Source organism: Falco punctatus (genome assembly GCF_963210335.1).
Source record: "Falco punctatus genome assembly, chromosome: 5".
NCBI lineage: Eukaryota > Metazoa > Chordata > Aves > Falconiformes > Falconidae > Falco > Falco punctatus.
Genome location: NC_137584.1, coordinates 9945185 through 9971882, shown reverse-complemented (window position 1 = coordinate 9971882; position 26698 = coordinate 9945185).

The window sequence follows — 26698 nt, the reverse complement described above, 5'->3', positions numbered from 1 at the left end:
TTCACATCCAATCATTTCAGTTGTCTCCTCCACTGTCCAGGACCTCATTAACCATCACGGTATTCTTTTCACAGTACTTCTTTTTAAGCAAAAAGATGAGGTTTCACCTAAATTCCCTACTTCGGGTTTTCACCAGCTGTGCTCTCTGGTCCGCTGTCACAGCACTCTCCAAACTATCAAGCCGCAACAAGGTCTTTTACCATCTCATACCAACACACTCTTCATGCCAGTCCCTCTGCTGCCTTCTCCTCGTCTCACCTCATCCAGGGCACATGTTCTCTCTTCTCTGCTTCTTCCTCAGCTGCTCTCTCTTCATTGACTCTCAACCAGTTCACAGAACCAGCCACACCTGCACCTTATCTACATCGGCCAACCCACCGCCCCTGAAGCCAGCCCACAGCTGTATGTGATCAATGCTAATTAACCCAGCTCCATTCCTCTACAGTTCCCCCCTTTTTTTCTTAAACATTTCGTACCTTATGTTTTTAACAATCATTACAACATTTTTACAAATAAATTTTTCATAGAGTCCTCTACAATTCCTCTACAAATGCCCCCCCCCTTTTGTTTTTTTCTTCTTTTTACATTTCATACCTCATGTTTTTACCAACCATCACAAAGCATTTTTATTCAGCTTCTAGGAGGCTGCACAAGAAGAAATTAATTTTCTAAAAAGCTTAGGGGAAAAACTAGGCTCCTTATGACCCAAAGCCTGGTGCTTTTACAGGATTGCAACGCCATGTGTTTTTTCTCCTTAAGAAAGCCAAATCAATGTTGAAATTGTGCTTTTATAGTTTCTAAAAGACATAGTGTCTAAAAAACATAGTTTGGAAGTTTTACCATTCCTCAGGTAGTGGTTTGGTTCATGATGCATAAAGCGGCTTTATCACTGAAAGAATATAGAAGAAGGTTTGGGGCCTGCAGCCCAAAGGTCAAATAAGGAATGTCTAGAGATATACCATTAGAGTACCCTGCTGTTCAGCACCCCATTAGTTATTTGATTTTTTGCCTGGCTAACCGGAGAAGGCATGTGACAGGCTGTTTCCAGTAAAGCAGTCCACCCCACAGGATCTCCAACAGAAATGCAGCCCCTTAACTAGCCCCCCCCCCAAAAAAAAAAACCAACAAAGAAAAAACCACAAAAAAAAACCCTAGAAAAACTTTTCATTGCTTTAACCTACACTAACCTTTAAGTACCTTAGGCTTGACACCCCCTGCTAAGCAGCATCCCTGTATGCAACAGCTCTTCTTATAGCTCCTTAGGATGTTGTGAAGGTGAATGTCTACATGGATATCCATGCCATGCAGCAATGATTTTTGACTGCTTCCATCTTACTCTTAAGACATGTTGGTTCTCATTTTGTTTGGAAGGTCCTCCTTGAGACTGAGACAATATTTACTTCTTTTCCAAGGCTGATGCCCGTCTAAAGCATTTCCATCTTTTTTTCCACGTGGTCTATGTACTGCCATGGTTTTGCAGCTCTCCACCACAAACTGGACCACAAGGGCTTATGGTCAGAGTCTACCCCTAGCTTGTTTTGTAGGTGTGGAGAACTTGCTCTTATGTACTCAGCATTTCCCCTGTAGCCCTTGCTGCCATCAGGAAAGATTTTTATTATTTACACAAAAATTACCTGATTCATGTAGCTCCCTGGAAAGTGTTGGGGTTTTTCTTTCTACATGTTCACCTCATATGGACAAGTACTTCCAGTGATCTGGAGGTCTGTGTTTTAATACCCTTTAGAACATTCATGGTATGCTAAAAGCACAGAACCTGGGCTATCTGCCTGTTAGCTGAACATGCTGTGAATTCAGTGGTTTTGGGAACCAAAGCAGACAAAACCAAAATGGGGTATGCATCTTTCACAGTAACCGATACGGCTGGGGCACAGTCACGGCTCACCTGCAGAGTCACTGAAGGTGCAGCATCATCCCCACGCAAAGCAGGCAGACATACTTCTCTAGAAAACACCTCTTTGCAATACTGCTTCTGCAGGAGATAGTTCTGAAGGCAGGACAGATAAAATAAAGGGTTGACTTTATCAAAACAAAAATAGCTCCCTCAGTAAATGAGCTACTCAGATTGTCTATAAATACACAGATAGTTTCTAGGTTCCAGAGTGCCTCACAGCAGCTCCATCTCTGGAAAAGTCTCTTACACATTTTGTAGCACTATCAATAATGAATGATACTTGGTAAAATCAAACAAGCTGGGAAACAATTTGTATTGATAGCATGAGATAGTGCAGTACCCAAACATACATTCACAGATTGTAAATGTCCCTGATCTGTCTGCAGAATCAAAAAAGCTGAATGGACTTCAAAGACCCTAAACATTTTAGCTAATCATTTAGCAGACTTTTCACAATTTTAATGAAAAACATAATTTACCACAATTACAGTTTAATTACTTCAGTCTCAGCATACTCTCTTATATGATAGCTATCAGATCTAATTATTTTCTTTCCATTTGAATCTAATAAAAAAGGAATTGGGCCAATGTAATTACTAGAGTAAATCTAGCTATAGAGGAGCAACACAGCTGAGCTTTTATGATGCATCTACTGGGGCACCAGTAGCTTAAATTGGGGAAATTTTTACTTTGGAAGAAATCCAGAAATTTTAGTGGAAATAAGACCCACTCAAATACCTCTGCATTCTTACCAAAAAGCTTCAATGCAGCAGATCTAACCCTCCATTTAAACCAATGAACACTTGTACATTGTGTTTGGAAAGCAGCACAGTACACCACTCAGGACCTGAAAATGAAGCTGACTTAGCTATTACAACCTGTAAGAAAGATTTAAATCTCAGCTAGTGGAAAACAATCTGGTATCCTCAACTGTGTCAGATATACAGCATCTTGATAGTATCGTTGGTCAGGAATTTTCTGTCAAACCTGGTTTTGCCATTGGTGCTGCTGAAACTTTCTGATATTTTCAGTAGAATAAATAAAATGAAATAATAAATTTTAAACTACTTGTCTATGAATATGCATTTGATTTTGGTGCTGCATTTCCTCAAGGCACTTTGACAGTCCCTCTGGCCCCTGGTTTAGATAACACAGCACAGTCTTACCTCTGATCTAGCAGTACCTCATGTCCTGTGAGTCACGTGGCTGTATATGCACCAGCAGAGATACAACTTCCAATTGGTATCTAAATCACACCTGTCTGGAGACATCGCAGCGACAAACATGCAAATCAATGATGAAATTACTAGGAAAAAAAACCCCAAATTTTCAAAGAAACCTTAGGAAAATGGCAAGAACAGTATTAAGCTCCAAATGACAGCATGAAATGTTCTGGTTCATGAATGTCTTGAGTGTATTGTTTTGATAGAAAATATCAAACAGAAAGTTTCACCATTTCCTCATATTTTTCTTCCCTGCAGAAACACTGGCATCTTCTATCAGAGAGAAAACCTAGTTTTCTTTCTGCAGTAGTAATCAGTAAGTTTGGCAAAGAACATGTTATTTACAGCACAAAAGTCTTAACATTAATGATATCCCTAACTTGAAGGGCCAAAGGACTTTGGTGTGTTGGTTTTTTTACCCTCACCTTCAGAACATTGATTTCACATTCTTAAGTTCATTTGGTGCTTCTGCAGATGGAAATGCTTTAGTTGTCTTCATTCCTGAGCACACTCCCATTTTTCCTTTTGCTTATGTTGTTTGTTTGACCCATACAACTTCAGATCTTCCTTACAAAGTTTCCCCCACTGCCTAGTGGACTTTGTAAATATTTGCAAAGGCCAGGATCACTGCTATTTCAGAAGGAATGCCTTTTTCTGTCCATCACGCAGTAAAACCTCGTTGCATTCTTCAACAGTCTTTACGCTATTTAATCAGTCCATTATCCAGAACATAAAGTCACTTCAGTTCTCAAACACTCCAAGTGTGGCTCAACTCCAACAGGATGAAAAAGCTGTATGAATCTTTAATGTCTGTATTACAACTCATTTGTCACCCTTCATTCTTTGAGTTAAAACCATTGCTCTGTGTACTCTTAATCAAACAGCAAACAAGTATGACATACTTGGCATCAGTTTCACTTGAAAAATTTTCACTTCACGTTGGCTTTTCTATACAGAAATTAAATGGGTCACCTGGTCTTTAATAAAACTGCCTGCAGCTCATCAGTCTGTTAAGTTTAAGATTAATCAACACTTATTTACTTCAAACAAAAGTGGAGGCTGGATTTTTCAAAACGCTCAGCAGCAGTCCCCTCCTTGTCATCATTGAAACCTATTGGCTTCTGCTGATGATTTCAACGAGTTCAAAAAGCCGTTTTAGAAATCCCTGTGTCTCTGCTTTATGGACAAGGTTAACGAACATCTTCATACAATAACCTGGGTCATTTCAATATCCAGAACTCTGAAGCTTATAATCATTTTCTTTCCATACAGAAGTGTTGATAACCTCTCAAAAAGACTTACAGATTATTTCCCAAATTTCTTCATAAACTGCAGAATCTAGTAATATATGACAGTATGAACAGTTCTGTTACCCATTTAAACAACATTTTGAGCAGGCAGTTTTGATACCTCAACAATTTCTGTTTCAATGCTTGCTACTGAAAAAAAAAAAAAGAAAGCAAAATCTCTGCAGAAAAGAAGTCAAAGCATTTTGATAACTCTTTTTTTCATCAGATATGGTTCAAAATAGACCCATTTTCGATATTTAACACATGACATTTAATTTTGTTTCTTAAAATCATGTCCTTCTTTTTACCTCTAGGTATGTGTACTCATAAAGGCCAGCCTCCAGAAACTGAAATAATTTAGGTCAGTTAAGGAGTCCTGAAAGTAGTTTAAAAATCAGAGCATTTTTCTAAAACACTTTTTAGATTCTTTGAACCTGTCTTTTGGTGTGAAAAACATTTGGATGGGTGTATCCAAGATTTTTTCTCACAAACTGAAAAACTGGTTGGTTGTTCTTTTTAAAAAACTGAGATCTTTATCTTGGTGCAAAAATCCAGAATCTGAAATTTTAGGAAAAAAAATGACATAAAAATTGCATGAAAATAGTAAGAAGCAGAAATGTGGTATCACACAATTTCCAGAACCTCTCTAATCTGTATGTTGTTGGCTTTCCATCAATCGTTCCCTCTAGGTGAGAAAATATCAGAAGCTGCAGACTATAAGTTTTCATAATAACATTCCATTCTAACTTTTTTCACCCCCTCCTGAAGAAGAACCAAATGCAGAACCCGGCTCTTACTTTACTCACAGCCATAAACACCATACATGTGTTTCTCTTCAAGGGGGACATGCAATGGGACTTCGTCACTGCCAACTCCAAGGCTTTTCCCAGGGAACAACAGCATTCAGGTCCAGCTCAAGTTCTCCTGCAAGGCTGCCAGTGAGCATCGTTCAGGAATTGCACTGAAGTCCCTGAGGTTACCTGGGGGAAAAGGCAATCTGGTCTGTTGTCACTGGCTCCTCCATTAACCTCCATCAATCTTAATATTTATACCTGCCCTTATTTTACTGCTGATAGAGCCTTGTCAATTCCAGCACTTCCCAGGCGTTCCTGCCTGGGCTTTCCTGACAGCATTAATTAGCAGGTAATGTGCTAGTTGCTCTGAAGGACAACGCTGTGTTCTGTGGTTTGAAGATCTCTAACATACACCTGTTGTGGCTAATTGAATTCTACTAATCCTTGCTGTAGTTACTTTCATGAAAGGATGCTCTCAGCTTTTTAAAAGAACAATTAAAACACATCCTTTTCCACTTGCAGATTAACAAACAGCCAGCTTTTTTATCCAGCTATGCCCAGTCTCAGATGCTGGACTCACACAAGATTTTCTTTTGCTCTGAGGCTTCCACCAGGTTTTTGCTGGGGCTTTTTTTCCCCCCCCACTTTGTTTTTACTACCACTGTTCATTATTTAAGACTGAATCTCACAATTACAACATTCCAGTTTCTCAGACCGAGCACTGAATGTTTATGTCCTTTATGTGCAGTGCAAACCATATTCTAAGCAATGTTTCATAGCATTTTTATTCAAGAACTGCCACACCTTTGGGGAAAAAAAATCAGAAGATTTTAACAGTGCCTTTGGTTGATATCCATTTATGATACAAACTAGGCTAAGCTTTGAAAGTTGTTTTCATGCCATTTGGTATTTTTGTTACTTAGGTAGAAATCTGTGTTGGATTTTTTGCAGTTATTCCACAGGCCACCCCCCAGTACTGCATGGATCCACTATGGTTCACTGAATACAGATTGAGGAATTTTTATCTGACATTACTGAACCGTAAGCCAGGCAAATCTACTCTTGCAAATACAAATGCAGTGCTAGACAGCAAACTCAAACCCTTCTTGGTTTTTAAGCCATTAAAGTGGGCCTGTGTCACAGCTCCTCCTATTTAAGAATATATTTCAATTTCTTTTTATAAAACTACTAATGCCTGATGTCGTTGAAGCTCTCCCGCTGCCTCTAGAGAAGAGGATTTCAGACCCTGGGCACCTGATGCATCAGAATTTCTGATGTCATTTTCCTTTTTCCTCTTTTCTTTTTTACTATCGCAAAGCTTAAGAAATTGGTTTGAGTGGGCAAGTTAGTTTAAATATAACCATTACTACAAGACAATTTTTTTAAATCTGCCTTCCTACACCTTTATGTAATAGTTCCTGTTTTCCGTGGTAATCATTTTTTGCCTGTGTGAATGATGCAGGCAGTGCGAAAAAAGTTGTAATCAGACAGTTAGGATCAGCAAAACTTCTGTGCTGCTGTCCAGCACTATGGTGGTCCAGTCAGAGTTGTCCCCAGAATGTTTTTGCAAAGTCTGCACTTATCAACCAGACCTGGAAAGAAACACTCAGGACTGTATAGTGAAGATACAAAGACCAATATGGAAAGCTGTACTTTGGCATGGAGTATGCTAGAGAGGTCTGGAGGTGAAAGTGCTTTTTTGCCCCTTTTAAGGTTTTATACTTCATCGGCATTTCTTTAAGCATCAGGGACAGCTGTGTCCAGCTGCATGGCATGAATAGACCACCCTTTTACTGCCTGGTGTTGGATCCAGTAAGAGACTCCAAGGTGTGAATGGCTTGGGGAGGGAAATGCAAAAAGGCTCCTTGCACTCTGGTCTCTTCTATGTCTTTCCATGTCAGAGCATGCCTACATCTGTGGGCAGGGAGTGTTTCCCCTCATGCCTCATATGCACCTCCTTACCGGGTGGCTTGGGTGAATAGGCTGAGCTTCTCACTCCCAGCAAAGAGCATGGCACAGTTCTTGCCCTGACGTGAAAATCCTGGCCACTACTCCCCAGGGCCCTGGCGAGTAAGAGTTTAACAAAGTTATGGCTTCCTGCATTGCTATGTATTTTAGTGGTCCCATATTTCCCAGCTTCTGCCCTTTCCTCTGCCCCAAAGCCACTTTCAGGCTTGGAACAGGAATTAATTGCAATCCTTCTGTTAAGAGTGCTTGCCAGATTCATTCAGATTCTGCTGCTCCTACCCGAACCTGCCTCCAATAGCCTCAAAAGAACAGAGAAGCGAGGAAGCTCTGCTCTTAGAAACTCCATCACCTGCTCACAAACTACTGCAAACAAACATCAAGGCAGATTATGCTGCCAGAACTGAGAATCATACCGGTCTGTCATAGCTGAGGAAATTCAGCTTGGTGCTAGGGAAAAATGTAAGAACCTCAGGAGAAATGCAGAAGAAAAGGAGTCAGAAGGGGAAAAAACTTAAGGAAGATAAATTTAGCTGCAATGGAATAAAAATTGAAAATAAATAAAAATAAAATCCTGCCTTTGACAAGAAAGTTTGAGCTAAGGAAATCATTGCTCTGACATGCCATCTTCACTGTTGACTGCTGTCAAAACTTCAAAATTAAAAAAATTATTTCTGTTCATAAGGAGACAGAGAAATTACATTTTAGGTATGTTCCCATCTGTAACTCAAAATAATAGGCCTGTCAGGCAAGAAGCTGCTCTAAATTCTCTTTTGCTTCCTTTCTTCTTCTTCTTCACTCCTTTCTCTTACCTATGAGATTCAACTGCAAACACTTTAGTGAAGGGATGTGGGAACACATACGCTGGGCGGTCTGTTTCAAGTCCTAGGGAAAAAATAATAAATTCAGTACTCAAGGAGGTGAGGAGAATACTGCTTTCTGTTACAAAGAGCACCAGAGATTCAGGGACAGCTGCTTCTGAAAAGATCTGGTGATACCATGAAGTAAAGATTTCTCAAACTCCAGACAAAAAATCGAACAATTGTGCTGATCGACTTGTGAAAGATTGAGGATAGCAATGTATTCCTTTACAATTTCGTCCCTGAACAAAACTTTATTTCCTATTGACTGCCTTTTTTTTGTTTGGTTGTTTTTTTGTTTTCAGTTCATGCTGACATTCAGAAGACTTTGTCTCTGCTTTTTATCTTTTAATGCTGAGGCCTTTGCTCTGTCTTCCCTGTTCCCAAATTTTCAGTCTTCTTGTCACCTTCTTCTATATTATGTTAATAGCATGAGCCTTCTGTGAGGTTTCCCACTTACTTAACACAGAGAAATTAAAATAAGCCAACCTCAGACCCTGAGTGGCCACTCCTGGTTAAAGCAGCCGGGCTTTCCCCTCTTTGGTTGGGGCGGCAATCTGGTGCAAACCACTGGGGTGGTGGGAAGCCACTGCCATCACACTTTCCAGCTCCTGGGCCAGGGGAGGGGCATGTCTTTCCACTTCTTAAACTGTATTTTCCCACCATAAAATAAATCAAATGGACATGTGTATGCTATACCAATGTTTCTCCAGATGTTAAGAGTCCATCATCATTTATTTTCCCTCTGGATACCAAACAAGTAGGTTGTGCTCCAGGAATTTTTTTTCCTCTCTTTTTACCTCCAGACTGTCACTCTCTGTTTGCATTTCCAACTCGGCATTTCACACTTAAATGTGACAAAGACTTTCTCTGAGAATGACTAAATCACTTGATCTCCGTGGCAACTTGCCTTATGGGACTCCTAATTAACTACATCTGGGTTTATAGAGAATTGGCACATATTATATTTCTTGCCTAGAAAAGCCAATATCTCCTAAGCCATCCTTTTGCCAGAAAAGGCCACAAACTCTACAACTTAATCTACCATGCAGCCTCTCCAATATGTTCATCTGGAATAAATGAAGTACTTCTAAGCCACAGTACTGGCAAAATTTTCTTGTTTTGAAATCAAGGTAAAATCCCGTACTTCATTTTGTAATGCAGCTCACTGAGTTCTCAGCAGGGGACCAATTCAGACCTAGTTACCAGTTACCTATGCCCTGTAGGTGTATTTTCCAAATTAAATACCTTGAGTCTTCTGTGAGGTAGCCCCCAACAGAGAAAAAAGTGTGCCTCAGACCTTCATTAAACAGTGTGTGGCTAAACACTGCTTTTTCTTCCTCAGCTTGTAATGTGAGGCAGCTGTCTGGCGGAGAGAGCAGGAGAAACTGGATGAAAACATGCCAGAACTGTTTGCTTCCACCCCAGCCCCTCCTAAAGGATAGCTTTAATAGGTAAATGAAACAGTGAGTTTGAACATAAGCCTGGCTTTGTCTTTTGTTTAAAATGGAAGGTTTTTTTTCTTTTTTTTTTTTCTTTTTGTTCAAAAGAACAAAAGAGTGCAAAGAAACAGAAACTTGAAAACATTCCAAATATTTATCTTTGCCTGGGCTGTCTTGATGCCATTTCTTCTGCAGCTGTTTTTCACAAGCTTTCGGTTTTGTCTTTTCTTGACTAAGAAGTAAATCTCAGACCCACATTTGAATCAGGTCTGGAAATGCTGTGGGAGTTCCAAACAGTGTGAAAATACCTGTTCAGATCCTGAAAATAGTCTGAAAAGCACCTGTCTGCGGGCATCAGATGTAAAATCCATGATTCCAGAGCACTCCAACATCAACAGTCCTTTTAAATGTGTCAGCTTAACTTTGCTATTCACCACGCTCCACTGGAGTTTTCCTGTGAAATTTTCTGTCATTCTCTGCACTTTTAATGGTCACATATAGATGCAAAAGAATCATCTTCAATTAAATTCATCTGTTTACTTCTGATCTAAGATACCACAGTCCATGAACAGTCATTTCATCATCCCACACTGTAGTTATAAAATTGTTTGCTTTTTACAGCAATTCATGCAAGAGTTTTAAGATGTATCCTTTTTTTTTTTTTTTTTTTTTTTGAGTTGTGACTTATGGGAACTTATTTGAAAAATATTTATTTTAAATATATCCTGGCATTTTCTGTCCTTCCATTTCTGGTCCATTTCTCCATTCTTTCCATCCTCACACAAAGTACAGTAATAATGTTTCATTCAGCTTTTCTACCAGGGGTCATATTTGCAGTATCTTCAGTATACTTCATTTTCATTCAGAATAAGATATACTGCTTAGTAATTTCATGAGCATCCTGACTCTTATCTTCTTTCTTCTGAGAGGACTCTGTACTTTTCCTGGTGAGAGAACTGTGTATTTTTCCTTGTGACTTTGAGGAAGATATCGTGTGCCTAAGGGTGATTGCATGGTTTTATCTGGCAGCTGTTCAACACAATAGGCAGAACAAAAATGCACATAAACATATGCATACATTATTTTAAATACTAATATTTACTTCATTTAGCCATCTTGTACTATCACTGCCTTCTCTGTTGAAAAAAGAAAAAAAAGAATATAATATACTATCTGTGGTGACTTCACGAGAAAGCAGCATTTTATAACAGAATCACACTGCTAGTAGGAAAGCTGCAACTTAACCTGTGTAAGTTCAGGGTTAAAACTGGCTGTGTGGCGCAGCCCAAAGAGTGGTGGTGAACGGAGTTACCTCCAGCTGGCGGCTGGTCACAAGCGGTGTTCCCCAGGGCTCAGCACTGGGGCCAGGCCTGTTCAATGTCCTTATCAATGATCTGGACGAGGGGATCGAGTGCACCCTCGGTGAGTTTGCAGATGACACCAAGTTGGGGGGGAATGTTGATCTGCTTGCGGGCAGGAAGGCTCTGCAGGGGGTCTGGACAGGCTGGATCAATGGGCCAAGGCCAGTTCTATGAGGTTCAGCAAGGAGAAGTGCTGGGTCCTGCACCTGGGTGACCACAACCCCACACAGCACCACAGGCTTGGGGAAGAGCAGCTGGAAAGCTGCCTGGTGGGAAAGGACCTGGGGGTGCTGGTCAACAGCCGGCTGAACATGAGCCATCGGTGTGCCCAGGTGGCCAGGAGGGCAACAGCATCCTGGCTTGTATCAGCAACAGTGTGGCCAGCAGGACCAGGGCAGTGACTGTCCCCCTGTACTGGGCACTGGTGAGGCCGCCCCTCGAATCCCGGGTTCAGGTTTGGGCCCCTCACTGCAAGACAGACATTGAGGTGCTGGAGCGTGTCCAGAGCAGGGCAACGGGGCTGGGGAAGGGTCTGGAGCACAAGTGCTATGGGGAGCAGCTGAGGGAACTGGGGGTGTTTAGCCTGGAGAGGAGGAGGCTCAGGGGGGACCTTATTGCTCTCTACAGCTGCCTGAGAGGAGGTTGTAGGCAGGTGGGGGTTGGTCTCTTCTGCCAGATAACAAGTGATGGGACAAGAGGAAATGGCCTCAAGTTATGCCAGGGGAGGTTTAGGTTGGATATTAGGAAAAATTTCTGCCCAGCAAGGGTGGTCAAGCATTGGGACAGGCTGCCCAGGGAGGTGGTGGAATCACCATATTTAAAAAATATGTAGATGCAGCTTAGGACATGGTTTAGTGATGGACTTGGCAGTTCTGGGCTAATGGTTGGACTTGATCTCAAAGGTCTTTTCCAACCTAAACAATTCTATAATTCTAATCCCATAAGCTCCTCTCTTACCCATACAATTTTATAGGAAAAACATTAAGAGGGCATATTAAGGAGACCAAGAAGCTTTGATTCTGATCTTGGAGAATCCAAAGATTAGGAGAGATGAGTGAACACCGTAACAGCCAGTTTGCCATAGCTCTTTGTGAAAGACTATGAAACAACTTCTGTGCACAGGGTGGATGAGAACACAAAGGAGAAGAGCCAGTGAGGATGTGACTCTGAAAAAATTAAATTACTCTGAAAGTCACTGGAATAGTGGCAACAAAGCTGGCTTGTCCTAGATATCCCAGAAGTAAAAGAAGGAAGGAAAGATGATTGGTCCCCTTTACAGAAGGATGGAAAGAGGAAACCTCCTCCTCCAGAATGTGCAGGTTGCCATAGGACATTCCTATAGGAGGAACCAGGTTGTTTTATAGAAGAATTAAGACTCTTGAATAAAGTATCCCACGTGGAGAGTATTTAGAATCGCATATTCAAGACTAGATTGCAACGGGAACACAGAAATCTTGCAATGAGAAAGAGGCCAGAGTCCTGAGTTAGTTTTACAATAAGAAACAGTGTGGGGCAGAACCGGGCCAGGAAGTGGGTTCTGAAACCAAGAGAGCGATACTGCACCTGGGTTACCTCAGACCCACGTAAAAAGTTAGGTGTGAAGAAAAACCTTCGCAGAAAAATAAGCAAGGAGTATGAAAGCACAAGTGGCATTGTGGAGGATTTCAGAGCTGAGAAACAATGCGCTTCACCTTTGGACAGGTGTCACAATTTCATGAAAATGTTTTGCAGACTCCTGCAGAGCAGAATTGTACACTCTGAAGGAACAAAGTATACACATCCTTCACAAAAAAAACCCCAAACAGTCCTCAATAATGGTAACTGACCAGAATAGCTATAACTTTTGAAGGTTTTATCACCTGAAACCTGAGTGGAATATTTTCCTCTGGAAACTGGACACAGGCACACTAGTTTGTGTGTGTTAATTGTGTTAACTAGCCTGAGGAGGAAACTTAAGATTGAACTCAAACAGGCCAACCTCACATCCTATGATAAGCAAAGCATTCCTATTTTGGGTGTATTTAAGCTAGATTTAATGGTAAAATTTAATCTTGGAAACGTGAAATTTATAGCTACTTCAGGAGACAGGGTGTCTATTAGAGGACTGAACATACATCAGATACAAGGTCTACTTAAGGGATGACTTACTGCAAAAAAATGGGAGCCTATGAAGAGCAATTCCCTGGTGACACCAGGGGCATTGAAAAGTGTCAAGTGAATATGAAAAAATGTTGACAGAATCCAATATTTTTATTGTACTTATGACTGGAATCATCTCTGTGGCGGTCAGAAAAAAATTAGATCAGGAATTATAAAAACAGAATAAACTCAGGACATCAGAAAATCAATAAAATTTAAGACCCTATGGGATGGTTTAATTCTCTGATAATTATGGAAAAGACGGATATCTAATAATGTGCAAGAAGGGAACATTTTCCTACATCCTCAATGAAGAGCTTTTTATTAAGTGGCCAGATGCTGCAACCTGATTCTAGTATGTTTCCCTAGAAAAAAAGGTTTTATTGGGTTATTGTCCATATTATGTTCAGGCCCTAAGATATTTCACAAAAATATATGACTTTTATTTGAAGATATTAAAATTATTAGAGTTCATACAGCTGACGAGACAATATGGTGTGTGTAAAAATAGATCAACATAGAGACTCCAAAATACCTGTGAATGACTTGTGATGATGAGTTAAAATTCAGTAAACAGTAAGTAAATTTATGGTTAGTAAAATAAACTACCTATGCAGGGGAATAATAACAAAACAAAAAAAAAAAACAAACAAACAAAAAAAAAGACTGTACAGCTTCATTTGTCATTCTGAAAAAGATAAAAAAGATTATATGTCAGTATCGGAATATTCTACCAACTATGCAGAATTACCATTGCTAAAGAACATGTCTTTTGAGCATACAATTTCATATCAGAAAGTTGTATTTGTTAAGTTTAGAACACAAGCTGGGTATAAGAGCTGATAATGGATTGCAATATGCTGTGTGTTTAAAAGTTTTAAAAATGAGCAGGATTTTAAGAATGCTTCTTCACACCCAGGTACACAGAAACTAGTGAGGATTTTGGCAAATTTTGTCAAAAACTGTTGAAAGTATGCTTTAAGACTTATAAGTCAAATTCAGTTTCAGATATAAATTCACATCCCTAAATGAAGGCATCTTCTTCAAATTCAGGACCACCATCTCCTGAAATGGACATTCAGAATTCAAATGTCTAATTGTGAAATCTCAGATTTTAAAATCAAGGCATGGTAAACATTGTTAAATGCCATGAGAAAGCGAAGCAAAAAATATTCTTCTATGAAGGGTCAATTAATTTAAAGTCTATACATTCATGACTTATGAAGCTGTTACTCGTTGCAGTGAGATTATAAAAGCAAGGCAGATATAAAGAAGGGATCTCTGTCTTTTCATCCTATGAACAAACACTTGTTCAAAAAATGGGATGAATCCTGGGGCTCCTAGTCCTGAAACTGGACTGAAAGGGACGAGCCAAAGGAAGGAGAGCTCCAGTGGGAAGCTCTGAGCATAGCAACGAAGCATGAAGTTTGAGTCATCTCTTGGTGACCCGCGCAACAAATGGAAATCCATTTTCTTTTCTACCAGAGGAGTGCAAGCTTGATTATTCAATAAAAATAAAATAAATAAATAAATAAAGCCCCTTGCTTTCCTGAAAACTCATGCTTTTTCTTTGAGAAAACACAATTGTTCTTGTAGTACACTTTAATAAAAGACCTATTGTTCTACAAAGTCGGTTATATTCAGATTGAAACTAGGGTGGCCTAAGGAACAAGCTAAGAAATCCTCTCCGATGTCAGTTAATCCAGGAGTGAGCTTGCAAGCCTCCTTGAACGTATGTTGCAATGAAGCTGCTAGAACTGAGCTTATCATTTTTTGGACAGTTGCGTCTATGGTTACAGCTTTTATGCTTCACAGGCTTTCATACTAACACTATGGCTCAACATGTGCTTTCACATGTGTGTACATTAAATGAGACTATTTCGTGAATTCACATAGGAAAAATAGGGGCTTGTCTGTCTGGAAGGGACTTCCAGCAGGAAGCAGAGTAACACTGTGACCTATGTCGCATTTACAAAGTAAGCATGATCGGTTTCTCACTACCAATTAGCTTTCTGGTACAAAATTTGCTTTATCCCAGAATCTCAGACAGAGACTATATAAATGTTAATGCCTGAATGGATTCTGCCAACTTTTTATTATAACTTATAACCTTTGCACTAACATTTAGTAGTACATTTCAAGTGCTGAATCCAAAGAACTGATCTACAAAATGCACTTAAATTAATACTGAATTTTAAACAATCTTTACCTACCAGCTAGTCAGAAAATCAGTGTTGCTAGTGCTGTACTTAAGCAGCTTGAAAAGAAAAAGTTGAAGGTCAGAAATCCAGCTATTGAGCAAAACACGCTTTCTGGAATCAAAACACTGAACCTTTAGTGTGGTGTAGATCTCACGATGCGATGCACAGTTCCTGAGGCAGTGGAAAGGATCCACCCCCTTATGAATGAATTTAACATTCGGCAGTGGACTTCTTTCTTCAGAAGAGCCACTAGTAGCCACCCATCCACACCCTTTAATCACAGTGTGGGGCTTTAGAAAGTCTTTGTATCCTTCCCTGCTGTCCTTTGAGTGTCGGGGGCCAATATGGACCTATGCGTGCAACACAGTTTTTAAGGGTAGGTGGAAGAAAGCGTCTGGCTCATTAAGTTATTTAGTTAAGGACTGTTCAGTACCAAACAGATAAAAAAAATAACCAGGAAAGTGATAAATGGAAAGGGAAAGGAAAGTGACCATAATGAAGAGCAGAGCTCTTTGACCACTGATTGACGACCGTTAAGGGAACTGCTCAGATGCAGTCGTGAGGAGGGTTGCCTGAACTGTGTAACTAATAAGAAGGGGAAACACCATTATCACAAGTGTTGGGGGATATTTCAGGGGACTTCTGTGAAACTCCTGATGGGCTTTTGGAAGAGTGTTGTGGGATTATGGAAAATTTATTATGGGATGTTTAGGAAAATGGCCAAAGAAAGGGGAAAGGAAAGATCATGGTGTACCAGGGAGCAGCAAGTACAAGGAAGAGAAGAGAGGGTAGAACAGACCAGTCACACATAGGCAGCCATATACCCATGGGTGGTATAGCCACCATAGGGGGAGTATATATGGGGTTTATTAGGCAAATGTAAGGCCTGTGCTGATATTCAAAGGATGCATGAATGTGGGTGTGCCTGCATATTTGGGGGGGCGGGGAGCGGTACAGCATATTTCACTTGTGAATTTCAATCCTTTCTTAGTAAGTGATAAGAAGAAGATGGGAACACAAGCAACAAGGGAGTTTGTCAGCACAAGACACCTCATTTCTGTTGAGATGGAGCATTATAAATGGGATAATGTGATACTACAGACTGCACAGTATAGGGGTGACCTTTTTGACCCCATATGGAAGCTGATAGCAAAGCCCCCCCTCTCTTTCTTGGTCTGTGCAAAGAGAAGACACCAATTTCCATTGCTGAACATCTGGCATCTTTTGGAAGAAAATTCTCAGCAGGCAAATTGCTAAATAAACGTCTCATAAAAGAAAATATCCTTTCCTACATTGTTTCAATGAAAATATTTATTCTGAAGGAATATTTCTTTAATCTAAAACAAATTAAAGCTGTTAAATCTTCCTGCACAAGTTGTCACAATACCAGCACAAATCCTTTATCAACAGTTTTCATTAGCACAAAAAGTCAGTGCAGCAAGAACCCTGTCTATCCATCTGGTATCGAAACAAATACATGTACATATATATTTATTCAAAATATAAACTGACTTTAGTACTCCCCACAGTCTTAATTCTCAGATTGTTGCTTTGAACACTAGCAAGGAGGATGATACAGCCTTCACATAAAAAAGACATATCACCCCTTTTGTGTACATTTTTCTATTCTTTACCTTACTGTGTCTGTAGACAATATGAAATGTAAGAGTGAAACTGGGCTCCTGCAGTTGGGGCAGTAACATCATCAGTAGGTTTAAGCTGCTAAATGAAACAATGGAAGATCACCAATTTGTTTGAAAGCCACGTCCTGCTACGGGGGGGGGGGGGGGGGGGGGGGGGGGTGTCAGGAGGACAACCTCAGCATAAGCCATGTATAGTTATAAAGCACTTTTCATCATCTCATGTAGATCGCAAAGGATTTGTCAACATCAGATAGTCTTCAGCTCAGAATCACAGAGACTGGAAAGGACCTCTGGAGATCACACAGTCCAACACCCCTGCTCAGAGCAGAGCCAGCTAGAGAAGATTGCTCAGGGCTGTGTCCAGGACAATTTTATGTATCTCCAAGCATAATGACTCCACAGATTCTCCAGGCAACCTCTGCCATTGTTTGACAACTCTCACAGTAAAAATTTCTTTCTTAAGTTAAAATGGAATGTTCGGTATTTCCGGGCAATTTCCATTACCTCCCAGCCTGTCACTGGATACCACTAAGAGGAGCCTGGCTTGATATCCTTTAGTCCCCCTAATTCACGTATTTATATGCATTGATAAGATCACTCTGAGCCCTCTCTTCTTCAGGATGAACAGTCCCAGATTTCTCAGCTTCTCCTCAGATGTCAGATGCTCCGAGCCCTTCATCATTCAATACTTCACTGGACTCTTTCCAGTGTGTCCATATTTCTCTTCTACTGAGAAGCCCAAAACTAGACCCAGCGCTTCAGATGTGTCTCACTAGTGTGAACAGAGGAGCAGGATTGCCTCCCTTTGACGTGCTGGCATCACTCCTCCTCATGCAGCCCAGGAGACAGTTGACCTTCTTTGCTGTGAGGGCACATTGCTGGGTCACGTTCAACATGGTGTCCACTGAGACCTCCAGGTCATTTTCTGCAAAGCTGCTTTCCTGCTAGGCAGGCCCCAGTGTGTACTGGTGCATGGGGGTTGTTCCTCTCCAGGTGCAGGACTTTTTACTTCAATTTATGGAATTTCATGAGCTTCCATGGCCCATTTCTCCAGCCTAAGTCACTTTGAATGGCAGCACAGCCCATACGATATATCAGTTACTCCTCCCAGTTTCATATTGTCTGCAAAATTGGAAAATCTGTCGCACCATTCAGGTCACAAATGAAGATGTAAAGGCTCCAGCCCTGGATCAATGCAATGGAGCACACCACTGGTGAGGGACCTCCAGCTGAACTTTCTGCTGCTGATTACAACCCTCTCAGCCTGGCCATTCTGCCAGTTTTCTGTACACCTCATCGCCCCACTTTCCACTTACTATCCCATACTTCATCAGTCTGTCTGTGTGGACATTGCAGAAGACAACATTGAAAGCCTTGCTTAAGTTGAGATAAACAACACCCACCGCTCTCCCCTCATCCACCAAGCCAGCCATCTCATTTTAGAAGGCTGTCAGGCTGTTCAAACATGATTCCCCCTTTGTAAGCCTGTACTGACTACTCTCAACCACCTGCTTCTCCTTCATATGTTTGGAAACGGCTTCCAGGAGGATTTGGCCTATACAGAGTTGTGTAAATGGTGGGTTAGCTCAGAATGTAAGTATACACTTTTTAGCCAAACAACATATGCAGGGAACAGCAGGTGGTCTAAGCCCAGCTGTAGGTGAGTTGGTTAGAGGAGTAAATTAGACTATTCATAGAATGTGGTGGTTTGTTTTTTGAGTGCTTAAGACATTTTCGGTTATTCTTAGATAAATGGGGGACAGGACAGAATATCCTTCCAATATTCATTACTGGGAGACTTAGTTAAAAGTACTGAAGCTTTTGAAATGACACAAATACATTCTGATATATTCTGGTTGTTTCTAATGTAACTGAAGCCCTTTTACTATCGGCATAAGATCTGCATATCATGAAAGTTGATCCTGGACTTTGGCTGCTTTAACATCCTCATTGAGCACAGCGATGAGGATAAGTTTGTCAGAGAAGGACTTCTTAGTTCAGGAACTGAAGCAGGAGAGAAAAAAAAGGGAAAAAAAAAAAGAAAAAAAAAGAAAAAAGAAAAAAAAGGTGTAGGTGTTTTTACATGAGCACTTTGTGTTCACACTTCTGTTACTTGTCAGTGGTGACCTTAATTTTGGTTGCCCAAATGTAGGTGCCCAATGCTATCTGAGATGCCCTGAGCATGCCCAGGTAGATAGATCTGGTAGATGAAGGAACTATAGAAGACCTACACCCTTTCAAAGCAGCAGATGGAGGGCAAGTAGGATATCTGCATCTCAGATGGCACTGGGTACAGACATTTCTGCGATTGAACCCTACGTATAACCTCCATTACCCACAGAGCACACCACAACCACTAATGATTAGATGACATTTTGTCTTCAAAGCAGAAATTTTTTCCTTCCTTCTAGTATCAGAGCCAACAGGAGAGAAAAAGAACAGTCAAGCACATTGTTTTCCTTAGGCTTCCCAAGCTGGCTATCAAACCTGTACAATTTATACCCTTTTCTCCACTCCCACTCTTAAATGTTTCAAAATGTTTCTATTAAAGCTTTTAAGGGGAAAAAGTTTGGTGCTCATAATTAGCAAGATAAATGAGGTGTATCATTCAAATTAAATAAAAAGTAGAAGCTATGGCTGTAGTGGCTCTTTTTGCAGGAATATTGCAGCTCTAATTTTGTCAAATCTGCCTGAAATTCTACTTCTTCCCTCCTTGTTTAGCAGCCAGACAGGGTTTAAGGATTATATCTGAGCCTGGTTTAACACCAGTCCTAAGGAGCTTAAAATCTAATTTGCTAGGATGAGAAAAACTCAGCTGAATAATAAAAATTCATACATTCATTTCAAAAGATCTGAACTCATTTGCCTCCATATGTTCTTTTGTATTTATAAATTTACATGGGAACACAGCATTTAAGGGCTGATGTAGATAAATTACTTGTGTGGTCAGCAAGTCCGTGAAGACTAAGAAAAATAAATTCAGTAACGGTATGAATAAAATGCATGATATAAGTGGTAGGTATTAATATAAAACAGTTGGGTGCTCACTCAAGTGTTTCTGTTACTAAAACAAGCACAGAGAATATATTTCTTACAGCTCAACAATAGAATGGAAATTAAACTTGCGGCGTATTAGAGATACATATCACTGATAGATTTTGGAAAGCAGAAGATACTGAGACAGTCTCATTTTAGAAAATTCTTGGATGTGCTGAAAGATGAAAATGACAGTACTCAAAAATGGTTTTAAAATGGATCTTAGATTCTCATTACTGAAGGCTATACAACTCATCTGATCATTTTTCTGGGAAGAGTTATTCTTTGATAGTAAATAGTTCAGCAAAGCAATTTCTTTGCAGTTTCTGTTTTTCCAAATTCCTCCTTTCCGGCATGTTTAGAAGTACCATTGTCTGTCATGCTCTGGGGACCATCAGATCCTATGCCAAGGGAAACGCCATGGTAGGAGGAGTGGGGAGAGCTGCAACCTGCGTTCACCTTTGGCAGCAAGGATGTCATGATACAGCACAGCACATCAGCACCTCTCTCCTTCCCTGCTCAAGGAGGGATGGTGGTCCAGAAGGCCCAGCACCAGGAACTGCAGATCAGGAAAGATGATGCAGCATGGTGGAGGTGGGGAAGCACAACGTAAAGGGCAAGCACCAAAGAGGGAAGCAGAATCTAAGACAAAGTGGTGAACAAATCAATGTGATGCTGTTTCCTTCCCGTTCTTCCTTCTTACTACCTTCCACACCCTTCTTTTTAACTCTTGCTTCTCAAAAGCAAGAGTGATCAGTAGTCCATTCCCTCGGGCCCTCTAACCTACTGAACAAGGGTTTTCTTAGCCAGATTTTCCATACTTCAAATCTTGATTTCCTTTGTTTGAGTTTTCTTTCTTTTCTTCCCCATTGTATTTTTCCTGGAACCCTTAAAAAATTATCAGCCCCACAGTCTGCTCCAATTTTATTTTTCAAATACTCCACCAGCGAATCATCTTTTTCATGTCATTCCATTTGTACCAGAAAACAGTACGATGTCATAATAAAGTAAAAATACTCACCTGGAAATTGTGCTGATATTTGTAAAGTAACCCAGCTTTTCCTCACCACTTTGTGTTCCAGAATGTATGCTGCAATATTATTACACATTTTTACCAGTAACGTTAGGAAACATTTTAAACAGTGTGGTCACCAGATGTTAAGCTGACATGGTTGGCTGGAGTGATATATAAACATAGGGTCATATTTTAAAATTTAATTCAAGATAAAAAAGTATTTCTTGCCATTTTCATATCCTAGGAGACTTTCTATTTGTTGTATCACTGTAGTCCAGTTCTGCTCATGAGAAACAGAGAAAAAGCACTGCCCTGCTGTTTCAGTGGGATAGGGCTAAGTTATAAAGATTGAAATGAGCCCATCTCTGTTGGTAACAATTGGGCAATTTTAACATGGTTAAGCTCCTAAACTCCTGGTGATCTCCTTTCCTTCAGGCTAGAGCTACTGAGGGCTTTTTGGATCAGCATGGGTCTTCTCTTCCTGAACAGGAAGAAACGTGAGCAAAATTCCCTCTGAAGCGGCAAGAAGTGCTCCCTAATGGGACACTTAATTTCCTTGGGGACCTTCTTCCCCTCACCAGTCACAGAGATGTTTAGAGAAACTATTTTATCCTTCTGAACCAGAAAAAAGAAACACCTCTTGCAGCCACTGTACTGTCTGCTCAGGAAGACAAGAGCTGGGAAGGAAAGGCTGTTTCCTAAAGGTTGATTCCAAACACTCGCAAGTATCTGGTGGTCTGTTCATTAACACTCTCAGATCCAGAGAAACTGTCTCCTGCTTCATCTAGTCAGCCAAGACACTAGTACACGTGCCAAGAGACATCTTGCATTCTGCAGATTGTATAATGCAATCATATGGCTACTAGCAGTTGAAATACAACCAAATTCACTGTTTTATATGGCAAAATTATACAGACATTTTGAAAACTGACTGAATTCTCCCCTTTCTCTATAGAGTATATACCAGGCCAGGCTTACAAACACTCATTGCCTATCTCTCATCTCTCACTGGACAGCATGTGTCTGCCACAGAGGAAAACACTTGCTGCTCTGGCTGAAGACTATTAGATGGCTCATGAAATAAACACCTCTAGAAGCTTAAAAAGCTAGCTACCCAGCTTTTGTCACTATTTAAACACTCTTTGACCCAAGCATGACAGCATATCAGTCTATAGCCAGACATACCTTTAAAAAATAACTTGTGCCATCAGTCTGTCCATCAGCAGAGCTCTTGCTCACCACTCTGGGAAGAAGCTGGTATCACAGCCAAAGCTGTCACAGGTGTCCATCACTAGCTTTTAACTGTGAAAGCCTCCTGACCAGCCCTTACCTCCTCTCAGGTGCTGCTGAAAAGTTGAATTTAAAAAGCACAGAAGAGCTTTGCAAAGGAATTAATCTGCATGGTTGTTGGCTTAAGAAACTTTTTCGGCTGGATCCAACCAAACAATCAATTCTTTCAAAGGCTTGTCTTTACTTCTAGCCATCTTGTTTTCCAAGAACTGTGATACATGATACCTGTGTCTCTCCTTTGCAAGCATTTATTTCATGTTCATGCTCCCCTCTCTAAACAGCAGCCCTGGAGATCACTCCAGCATTTTTCTTTTTCATGAATCAGTGAACTGGACACTTGACCAGGTGCAAGCTGTATTAGTCCCCATAGTAATGAACTACCTCACCACTCACAGAGGCTCATACACTTTGTCCATCCACTACCAATCCAGATTTAAGAAGTGGTTGGTTGGAAGAAGTCAGGACTTGTATTTACAAGTAGGTACAACAGCTGAATAATCCCAGTGGGTATTAAATTTTCAGTCCATCTTTCTGAAGATCCAGCTACTCATTACAGCACAGTATATGAGAGTTTTCTCACATATACAGAAAGTAATGGCTAACACTGGAGGAAAATAACACCACCCCTTTGCTGATTTTGGCTGCGTAGAGTTGATGTTCTTCACAGTAGCTAGTATGGGGCTATGTTTTGCATCTGTGCTGGACACAGTGTTGATAATTCAGGAATGTTTTTGTTTCCGCTGAGCAGGGCTTACACAGTGTCAAGGATTTTTTCTGCTCCTCAGACTGCCCTGCCAGCAAGCGGGCTGGGGGTGCACAACAAACCAGGAGGGGACACAGCTGGGACAGCTGACCCCAAGTGACCAAAGGGATATTCCATGCCATATGACATCATGTTCAGCATATAAACTAAGGGGAAAGTTGGCTGGGGGCTGCTGCTCAGAGACTGGCTGGCTATTGGTATGCTGGTGGTGAGCAATGTTTGGGTTTTTTTTTTCACTTGCATCACTTGCTCGTCTTGTGTTTTATTTCTCTCACTTTTTTTTGTTATTTTCCTTTTCATGACAATTTTATTTTTACTGTTGTTGTTATTATTATTATATTCAAATTATTGAACTTCTTAACTCATGAGTTTTCTCACTTTTATCCTTCTAATTCTCCTTCTCTCCATCCTTTTGGGGAAGGAGTGAACGAATGGCTGTGTAGTGTTTAGTTGCCAATTGCGGTTAAACCACAAACACCTCAACACAAACAAAAAAATGTAAGGGGACAGGAAGAGGTATCTGACTTGAGTTCACTATGTACAAAAATTGCTATGGTATTGTAAATGTTGTTTTTATTCAGTCAGAGAAAAGACAGTATTTTCATCAGTTTGCTGATCATTAGTTTATTACTTTTGTGCTTAACCTCGAAATTTCTTTTCCAAAATGCTTTGTTGGCAAAACAAAGGCTAGTAGGAAATGATAGGATAGTTAAAAGAAATGTCTTTCCATAGGACATACTGCTTATTGTTGTTATGTTTTCCTGATATGGCAAGGCACCAAATCTCGAGAAAAGAGTTTTAATTAAGTGGGAGAGAGTACTTTTTGCCAGCTAGAGACCAACCTGACAGAAAGGTTTGTCAGCTTGACTGGGGCCATGTTTCCAGTGCAGGCAGATCCTTTTAAGCCAATGCAGTTTCCTTAGTAAGTAATTGAAACACGCTTGGGGGCAATGCTGAGAGCAAATGTCACGAAAAAGATTTTCTGGGAAGAGTCAAGCAGCCCTACTTCTGATCAGTAATTCAGACAGAGTTTATTACACAAACAGAAACATAATGATTGTACTGCTGAATTGAATGATGTGTCGGTGCAGAACTTGACTCCTGATTCAGCAGCAGAGAGCACACAGCCGAGGCTCTGGTAGGCAGTGTACAAGCTCACAGGTACATCCAGTCCCTGCTACAGCGTGCCTCCTTTTCTTACCTCTGCAGATAGCTTTACTGATCGTACCAGTTTCAACGTATTACTATATTTTACTTTTAAATTAAAATCACATACTATAGTGTTGGTATGGCTGTTTTAATACACCATGGAAAGTGGAAATTTTCTTGAATGCCTTTCACTCGATTACTGCAGAATAGCCAGTTGCCCTTCCCTCTTTGCCTGCAATGACTGGGAAGCTGTAGCAATATGATGATCAGCTTCTCCCCACGTTATGTATGAGCACACAGGTGCAGCAGCAGCCCTCCAGCAGTGCTTACAGCCTAGCAAGCAGTTACACACTTTAAAAACAATGTTATGACATTATAGGCAGACACACCAAAAGGTTAATTGCTCACTGGCCAGTGCAATTTTGCACATAAGTGTTAGGCAAACATCCACACTCAAGTAATACTATCTCATAACAAGAAGGTGAATAGGAATAGTTTCATCTGTTGCAATGAAGGCTGGAATAGTTACAGCAATGGTGCATCAACGCCTGCATTTTAACTGTGGTATACTTGTGACATTAAATAACTACGAACTTGTAAGTGATATCATGGATGTTAGCATTAGGAAAAGTATTCACAACAGTGTAACTCTATTGTGATGTGATAAAACAGATTATTTTTTCTTAAATGGAAGAAATATAGCTATAGAAGGCTGTCCTGATAAATTATTCCATTTGAGGGCTCACTATATACTCCAAATAACTTACTGTAAACCACCAGTCTTCAGATTTTGAGCGTGCTTTCTTTGAATTGTCTGAAACACGTAAAAGCAAAAGTAGCATAAGGTTTAAGCTACAATTTACAACAAAATCAACTTCCTTTAACTGTGCACTGACTGTCTAAAACCGGTTCAAGTATGACGAACATTTCTTTCAATCCATCTTAAATTTTATTCATATTATACTGGGGAAGAAGAAAAGTAGAATGTAATTTGTTTTGTAGCATAAACTTTATGGATGCTAGAATTGAACAGTGTGAGGACAGAATTGAGTGGAATTTGAGGAATATAATCAGATATTCTCTGCTAGCTCTATCTATCCTCTGCCATAACAGAAACAGTATCCCTTTTTTGTAAACAAATCAGTTCTGAAAAAAAATAAAAACACGTTATAGTTTGTTTGTGATATGCTCATAGAAATCTTCACTGAGTTTTCATTGTGATATATGTGTTCATATCCACTTTTTTGGTTGGTTAATGGAAACAGCCATCGTTACCATACTACAGAAGTTAAAGCAGGGCCTCATATAATAAATAAAGTGTAATGGGTAGTGGACAACATTACCCGGTAATCACATTAGCACAGAAACCCCTTTGTCTCAGCAGTCAGGCACTCCTTTGGAAAAGCCCAAATCATAGATTCTGATTTAATCATAGAATCACAGAAATGCTTAGGTTGGAAAAAACCTTTAAGATCACCAAGTTCAACTGCTAACCTAGCACTGACAAGTCCACTACTAAACCACGTCACTAAGCACCACATCCACACGTCTTTTAAATACCTCCAGGGATGGTGACTCAACCACCTCCCTGGGCAGCCTGTTCCAGTGCTTGACCACCCTTGCTGGGCAGAAATTTTTCCTAATATCCAACCTAAACCTCCCCTGGCATAACTTGAGGCCGTTTCCTCTTGTCCCATCACTTGTTATCTGGCAGAAGAGACCAACCCCCACCTGCCCACAGCCTCCTCTCAGGCAGCTGTAGAGAGCGATAAGGTCTCCCCTGAGCCTCCTCCTCTCCAGGCTAAACACCCCCAGTTCCCTCAGCTGCTCCCCATAGAACTTGTGCTCCAGACCCTTCCCCAGCCCCGTTGCCCTTCTCTGGACACGCTCCAGCACCTCAATGTCTGTCTTGCAGTGAGGGGCCCAAACCTGAACCCAGGGTTCGAGGGGCGGCCTCACCAGTGCCCAGTACAGGGGGACAGTCACTGCCCTGGTCCTGCTGGCCACACTGTTGCTGATACAAGCCAGGATGCTGTTGCCCTCCTGGCCACCTGGGCACACCGATGGCTCATGTTTAGCCAATTTTTGACCAGCACCCCCAGGTCCTTTCCCACCAGGCAGCTTTCCAGCCGCTCTTCCCCAAGCCTGTGGTGCTGTGTGGGGTTGTGGTCACCCAGGTGCAGGACCTGGCCCTGAGCCTTGCTGAACCTCATAGAACTGGCCTTGGCCCATCGATCCAGCCTGTCCAGACCCCCCTGCAGAGCCTTCCTGCCCGCAAGCAGATCAACATTCCCCCCCAACTTGGTGTCATCTGCAAACTCACCGAGGGTGCACTTGATCCCCTCATCCAGATCATTGATAAGGACATTGAACAGGCCTGGCCCCAGTGCTGAGCCCTGGGGAACACCGCTTGTGACCAGCCGCCAGCTGGAGGTAACTCCGTTCACCACCACTCTTTGGGCTCGGCCATCCAGCCACTTTTTACCCAGTGAAGCACACACCTGTGCAAGCCATAAGCAGCCAGTTTCTGCAGGAGAATGCTGTGGGAGACAGTGTCAAAGGCTTTACTAAATACTAGGTAGACAACATTTGCAGCCTTTCAGTCATCCACTAAGA